The sequence below is a fragment of the Corvus cornix genome, chromosome 20 (genome assembly GCF_000738735.6).
Source record: "Corvus cornix cornix isolate S_Up_H32 chromosome 20, ASM73873v5, whole genome shotgun sequence".
Taxonomy (NCBI): Eukaryota; Metazoa; Chordata; class Aves; order Passeriformes; family Corvidae; genus Corvus; species Corvus cornix.
This window is the reverse complement of record NC_046349.1, coordinates 11531858-11539307: the sequence shown is the minus strand read 5'-3', so window position 1 is coordinate 11539307 and position 7450 is coordinate 11531858. Positions and strand designations below refer to the sequence as shown.

Here is a 7450-nt window from a genome sequence, read left to right as displayed (position 1 = left end):
GCTGCAGGACTGAGGGGAGATGGAGACCTGCACCCAGACCTCGAGTTACTGCCCAGCCTGAAAGAAGAGCTGACAGAGGACCTTTGATCCTCTACAAACAGAAAGTGCAATTGATTCTCTTCACTTAGAAGCATGACTGGTGTTACATTTCCTGAGCTGGACAAGGGTGGTCCAGATGTCCATGACAGATTTTTGCACAAGCACTTTACATTTTTTGTTTTTCTAGCTGTTTGCTCTTCTTCCCTCCTTTAAAAAAAAGCTCTTCATACACTGTTGTTGAAATCACAGCCCTAAAAAAGGACTTACATCAGCCTTTAGCCTTCAATAGTTTATTGGATCTCTGGTTGCTAGTGGGGAAAATAGACAAAATCAGGCAGACAGGAAAAACTGTGGGACAGTTATTTATGTGAATTTCAGGTCATTTTTTCTTTCAAGAAAGTTAGTACAACCATATGGTGGAAAAAATATGCCAAGTTTTACCCAATCTACTCACAAGTCAAATAATTGGACATATAAACTGATTATTCAACTGCATATGCATTTTGAACAATCTGGAATATTATTTTTTATGGACCAGATTCCAAATTATTCAGACATTCTGCAAAGAGTCAAAATGCCATAAAAATGTCATGATTCTGTCTCCATTTTTACATGTCCACTCCATAATTGCTGTGTACACTGAGGTCCCAGCCCTTCATGCATGGAGCTGGACAAGGTCCTTACGAAGGGGAAGCAGAGCAGTTGCACACCCCTGGGTTTCTGCAGAGATGGGCAGGTCTAAATCATAGATCCACTCACTCTCCAGTGAGATAATCATAGTAATAAATAATAAATTAATACAGATCATTGTAAGTTGTCACAAGTTATCACATTTGAATTCCTTCTTTCCTTTAACATCTAAGGAAATAGAAAATACTGACTGTGCAAATATTAGCCCATCTTTCATAGCCTGCCAAATCACTGGGTTCAATGAAAACCTGCTCTTCTTCTTCAGTGGGCTGTGGTCACCTGTGTGTGCCTGCAAGACGCTTATTTCCCTGATAATAAAAATAAACTTAGCCAGTTTCCGAGCCACTTCCAAGTTTGCTTCTGGAATATCAAACATAAGTTTTCATTCTCTTATTTCGTGATTAATGCACTGAACATCAACTTTTCTCAGTCACTTCTAAACTTTAATCAAGGATAAATCACCCCCAATGGGCATTTTAATCTTGTTTCTGTATTTTTAAAGGAAATTAAATGTTAATTGCTGCTAGGTAAATTTATCTAAAATGCTGATTTTCAATTCATCCCACAAACAGTAAGAAAATAAAGATAATTGTGTGGCATTTCCTGCTGAATAAAGGGAGCAAGGCCTTTTTTTCCCAAATAATATTTTTAAAATAAAGTATTTTTAAAGATTACTGATGTTGTATGTTTTAAAATGTCTGGTACTTTCAAATGCCCAGCTAAGCTGACTGCAGTAATTGTTAGGAAAATATTTCTCTCCCTGTCTCCGAGGTGACTGTGGAAGAACTATGACTTTGTTTAAGGAAAGATTAAAAAGTAACGAGAAATTCCCATTGCATATTCAATAGCAATCAGAAAATACAAAGCCCAGCTGCTTCAGTGGGCTCCTGTGTGCCATCTCTGCTGCTGATGTGTGTGTAGCTGGAGTCCTTTGCAGGAAATCATCACTGGTTAGAGCTCAGCCTCTGTTCAACTTCCAAGTTAAGCCCATTCATTTGGGGCTCTCACCACTTGTACTCGCCCTTTCATTATGTCTTGGGACTGCTCTTCGAATGTCCTGACTACACCATCCCAGGAAGTTGGGAGTTCAAAAGATGTTACAGCCTGGCTACCCTGAAATCAAGACATCCCAAAACACACACAAATTGGGACCCACACATCTGCATTTCCAACAGCGTTACCCACAACCATCTAAATTTTAGGATTGAGCTCTTGTATTGCCAAAGATTTAAACCTAAAAAATGGCTTTGGACTAAAGTTTCTGTAAGATTTACCACTAAAATAATCTCTGTAAGCAGCAAGCAAAATCCTTATGGTTTCAAATACTACTTTTTGACCTTTTTGACAAAAGCATTGGCATTATTCTATGAAGCAAAGAAGAAGCTGTGAAGGTCAAATCTTCAACGTCATTGCAATCTGAAGAAGAAAAAAATAAATTGAAAAGTATCTCTATTATATAATCTGCACATTAACAGGTGGAAAAACAGCAACATAATTTACCTTTCGACACAGAAATGTCTTCCTTGGAGCCAAGCAAATTCACTCTGGTGTTTAATCTGAGCAGTTGCCAATTTTCTGTCCGTAATGGGAATACAGTGGAAACTCGGGAAGGAGAAAGAATTAAAGATAAATGCCACTTTTAGTGCAGGAGCTTTGTCTAAGGGTATTTGGTGGGGCTGGCAGGGCACAGACTTAGGGACTGGTCTCAGTTCAGCAGCAGACTGTGCTGGTTTGCTTTTGGGAGCCTCTGCCAGAGTACCAGGGTGATTTCCTAGACTGTAAAATTATCATTATCAGTTAAGACTTTAGCACAAACACAGGTCAGGCCCTCCAGACTCACTCACTCTCAGACACACGTGCACAGACTCCACCTTGGCCTCATTCTGGATCAGACGTTTCAGGGATGCTCTGCAGCCACTCCCTCAGCTGGTCCATGACCAGAGCTGGTGCTCATCTCTCTGCCTCAGGAATAGAGAATGCTTAGAGAATGCTTAGAGAATACACTCACTCTGGCCCTGAAAGTTCCCTACTTTGAAGAAATATCGTATTCCTATAAAAAACAATGCTGGGATTAAAAACTGCTCCCAGGAAATGTGCAGGAAGGGCTTGCAGGAGTGGAGGATGGGCTTGCATTGGGTCAATAGAGCCATTAAAAATCCAGAGGGGGTGAAAATTAATATTATTTTCTAAATTTCACAGATGTTACTTTATTAAAAGGAAACCCCGAGATGTTCAAAGGAGGCAGGGAGCTAAGCTGCCAGTGCCATTGAATTTTAATGATAAATGTTTTCCTTAGGCTCTTTTAAAATCCCAGCTTTAATGTGTTGCTTCACGCAAGGCTAGAAAGCTTGATTGCAAGCAATAATTAAAAGTCTTTAATCCCAAGAAAACGAGACTAAACCAGAGCTCCCCTTTATAGTGATTTAACTAAAGCTACTAAAATGGAAGCTTCTTCAGAGACATTACTTTCCATTTTTTATTCTTAGTGCCTCACTCTGAATCAAAAGCTGCCAAAAGGGGTAAATATAATGTTAAAGAGGCTAACAATAAAGTTTTCAGTCTAATCAATCTCTCTGGTACTACAGCAAGTGCAATTATTTTAATGGCGTGCCAAGATAAGTAAGAAACTGAAAGTAATCTGAAAATTTCTCTAACTGCCTGTTAACAGTGGACTTTCCTTCATTTTTTCCTTTGAAAACATTCCAACAGTGTTCAGAACTTGAGTGAAATACCTCCTTAAGTATTGCATAAGAATGGCTTTTGTGTTGGTTGGTTCAAATACTAAAAAAATTCTCCAAAATCCAGCAGGAAATTTCTAAAAATTACTGTAGTCTTGCTTTTTGCAAGGATGGTGAAAAAACCCCTGGAACTTACTTCTCCTTTGTTTGCATTGATAGGTATTTTATTCTGGTACTGGAGATTGAACAGACATTCAGCTTTTCACCTCCAGTATAAAACCAGGAAATAATTAGAAAAAGAAACAAAAACACAGGAGGGAAAATGGATAAGAAGACATAGTTGCTCAGAGATAATAATAAAGCAAAATGCTGCTGATACCAAAGATGTGTGGCCATAGCAAGGCCTCAGCAGTAACATAGCTGTGTTGGAAGGATCGGCACGTATTATCCATAAATATTTTTAAAGCTTCTTGCATGAAGGGTAAGAGATGAGACATATATAAAGATGCATACAAAAGAGTTATGTTCCAGTTGGCAGCTGGTATCTCACTTTTCTTTTGAATTGGCTGCAACTGGGGCAGGCTGTTCTTTCTCTGCTGCTCAGGTATCACAGGATGCACCCTCTGGGGACAGGATGCTCCACTGAACGAGGCACTCGGGGATCGTGTGACCGATGTGGATTGATGGGCACGCTGTACTTCAGCACCTCCGCACTCACCTGCCTTGGCAGGCATCGAGACCACACAGCCTGAGCTTGGAAATTCCCCCCAGCTGCCACCCGCATCTCCCGGCTCCTCCCAGAGCCCAGCTTGGAGCCGGGTCCTGCAGGAGGTGCCCCGTCCTGGGCGGGGACAGGTACCCAAGCTAAGGCAGTTTTGGCAGAGCCTCCCTGCACCACAGCCTGCAAAACATTTCATTTTTCTCTCCTTACCCCCAGTGGTCCCCTCCGGTTGTGGTTTGCTGCCTGCATACCCTCAGAGAGGCATTTGAGCAGGAGAATCAGGGCAGAGAGGTTTTCCACTAGATTTAAATAGCTTGGAAATGCTCCATCCTGTTTGGAAAAGAACCTCGGGGCTTGCGCCATGTCATGGGGAGTGAACAGCAAGGAATCTTCTTGGACCATTTGTGCTTCTAAATGCCAGCCACACTGCACTGCCGCCGAAAGATCCCGGTGCCAGCCTCTGCTGGAAAACCTCTTGGCAGTTCCCAGGGGGACCGCTGAAATCCATCAGCGACCAAGAGTTACTGAGCAATAGGCATCGCTGCCAGAGCCACTGTGCCGGGGCTTGCTCCAGGCAGGAAGCTCGCAGCCATTCTCCCTTTCTTTCCCTGCACCGTGTGCCCTTGGGACACGCTGTTATTGCAGCCTGCCGCGTGTTTTGGAAGTTATTCCTGCCATCAGCTCTCAGAAGCAGGCTCCCTCCTGAGCCCCTCGCTGTCATGCCTTGAATCATCATCTGCCATCATTCCAGGGTTGTCCCGGCTTCTAAGACATATTGGCAGTGACAATAATGGCTCTCAGAGCAAAGCTTACACAACGTGCCCATTTATGTAGGTTTCTAATACACAACACTGTAAAACGTGCCCATTTCTGTGGTTTCCTCCTAGTGAGCAACTGAGTTTCAGCAATCAGAGGAAAATGGGCCAGGGTAATTCTCCTCTATCCTGGTTGCTCTTACCTGTCATGTCACTCACAGATATTTCACACCAGCCCTAGGACAGCTGTAGCTGCATGAATAGTTCCCAGAGCTTCAGAGTTTCACAAAGCTTCTTCCTTTCAGTTTGTTTTATAAAGAGGAAGAATTTCTCTGTGGAGAGGAATTTCATTGCATTTCTTCATGCTTTTCAGTAAACTGAGAGGCCAGGAAAAAAAAATACAATACACCTGGTGTCAGGATATTCAGTGCAGCCCGAGTGGGAAAACAACTGAGGCCCATGAGGCAGTGGAGGGGGGGTTCAGCTGTGTGCTGTGTTACATGGAAAAACTGAAGCTGTACAATCAAGTTGTACAACATCATCTGAAGAAGCAAAAGGTAGAAAGACAGGAGCACCTAATTGTGGTGCAAGAGGAATCCAGGCTTGGGTTTGGTGTTGGGAAAAGCCAGGCTCCAATCTCCTGTTGCTTTCGTGTGCGTAGCTGCAATATAGACACCAGCAGCTACACCCACACATGGGAGCAGACAGTCAGATATTGTCCTAATTTACTTGCCCTATCTGTTTCTCAGTGTTTTTCTTTCTTAAACCTATGTGAATCTCAGGGAAGTCTCAGTTCAGGCAGAACTCCTGCACAATACCCCAGACACTAATTTAGGACTTTTAATCTTAACACAGCAAACCTGTTTTCTCCTAAAGATAGCTTAGTCTATCAAATGGCCCCTCTGATTGGAAACCTCCACTAGCTTTTTAATAAGGTTTCTGTTCCAATGTATGTGCACAGAATAAAATGCACTTTTTGCAGCCCTAGAAGAATTTGAATAATCAATCAATAGTTTAAAATAAAATTCAAACAACTAAATTTGAATTGAGTTGAAGTAGTCTTTCTTTTCCTGCAAAAATATTTTCTGTAAAATCCTTTTGATCTCTTTTATCTGTTTATTGAAGTGTATTGTTGCTTGATGCAATGAACTCAGGTTTATGGAGAGACAGTGTTTATCAGACAGCAGAACAGGGTCACTCTTCAAGATTTGGGCTTGGGAGAGTTTCCATGTCCAACATCCACTGAGAATTTAAACAGATGAGTATTCCACACCTTGGCAATCTGAACATCACTAAGTGATGCTGTGGCCTGCACTGCTTTAATACAGAATGTAAAAGAGTAAAACCAAAATCTGTTCAATCTGCTGGTCCAAGCAGGAGGCTGATGCCCTGAAGGAGTGCAGAGACATTCCCGTGGGCTGTTGAAAATAGTGCAAAGGACATGGATGCAGATCTCTGGCTCTTTGCAAAGCCTCTCTTTTTATCTACCCCTTACAGAGATGCAGTTTGCAAGAATAAGATTTTAAGCCCTCTCTGAAGAGCCAATACCATTAAAGGGCACTGGGAATTCCTGCCTCTGTTGAGTTCAGACCAATCTTGATAACAAAGCTCTGCTCCTGCTCTGCATCCCTAACTGCCTGTGCCTCCCTCCCTGCCTTTGCTGTCTTGTCCATAGACATATAAGGATCCCTGGCACAGGAACAGCCTCGATGTGGCCCATGTTTGTATTTTTTTTGTAAGATAAGAATTATGAACAGAGGAGATACTAACACTGGTGCTGACCTGGCTGATCTTGGTCAGTTCTGTACCTGGTTTCCCAGCTGCATACTCAGACTGCCTGTCTGGTTCCATATCTGATATACACATGTATCTTAAAGATTCAGAAAACCGGTGTGAACCTAATAAAATATTTTTACAGGCACTTTGAATTGAAATTGAAAAGGAAGTCCTCCCAGTCACCATAAGTACTTACTTTTCCTTTCTGGCATATTTAAGTAGGTGAGAATTTGAGGCAGGTGCCCTCCAGTGTCTGCTACTATTATTTGCTGAATTTTGTAATGTAAAAAGGAATTTTGCATTAGTGTGTAGTATGTGTTTGGGTACACATCTATGGAAGCTGAAAATAAAAATGCATTCCAATAACGAAATCTTAACCCAAAGTTCCTGCAGTACTGTCACATTATCCAATTATTTTAAAAAGCCCTATTTAATTTGGAAAGAGAAGGTTCCAGTTATAGAATGAGTTATGTGGATATGATTACAGAGCAAAATTCTTGTTAAATTGGTATTACATAATGTGTGAGTGAGAGTTCTTCGGGTTTAATAACCTGGTCTTCCTGCATTTTTCAGTTTTCCTATTTATTGAGAAAAGTGATCTCTTTGCTTCAGGGACATGAGAATAGTGTCAGAGATTTAGAAACTGGAAATAAAAAGGAGAGGACAATCAAGTGAAATGACAGGGGAGCTGCTGTCCTCCTAAATAAACCACTGCCAAGAAAAATGCAACTGCACTTCCCTTGCTCTATTTTAAAGAATGCATTTTGTTCCTAGAAACTTTTCATTCCTGT

At 41.6% G+C, this 7450-nt stretch overlaps 1 long non-coding RNA gene across 1 annotated transcript; it reads right to left on the bottom strand.

Moving 5' to 3' along the window:
* Positions 1 to 255: 255 nt before the first annotated feature.
* On the bottom strand, positions 256 to 4417 carry LOC104687621. The gene is made up of 3 exons (XR_751573.2): positions 4339 to 4417; positions 2230 to 2331; positions 256 to 2145 (listed from the first exon to the last, which is right to left on the bottom strand). It is a non-coding gene; the product is annotated as an uncharacterized LOC104687621 (long non-coding RNA).
* Positions 4418 to 7450: the final 3033 nt, after the last annotated feature.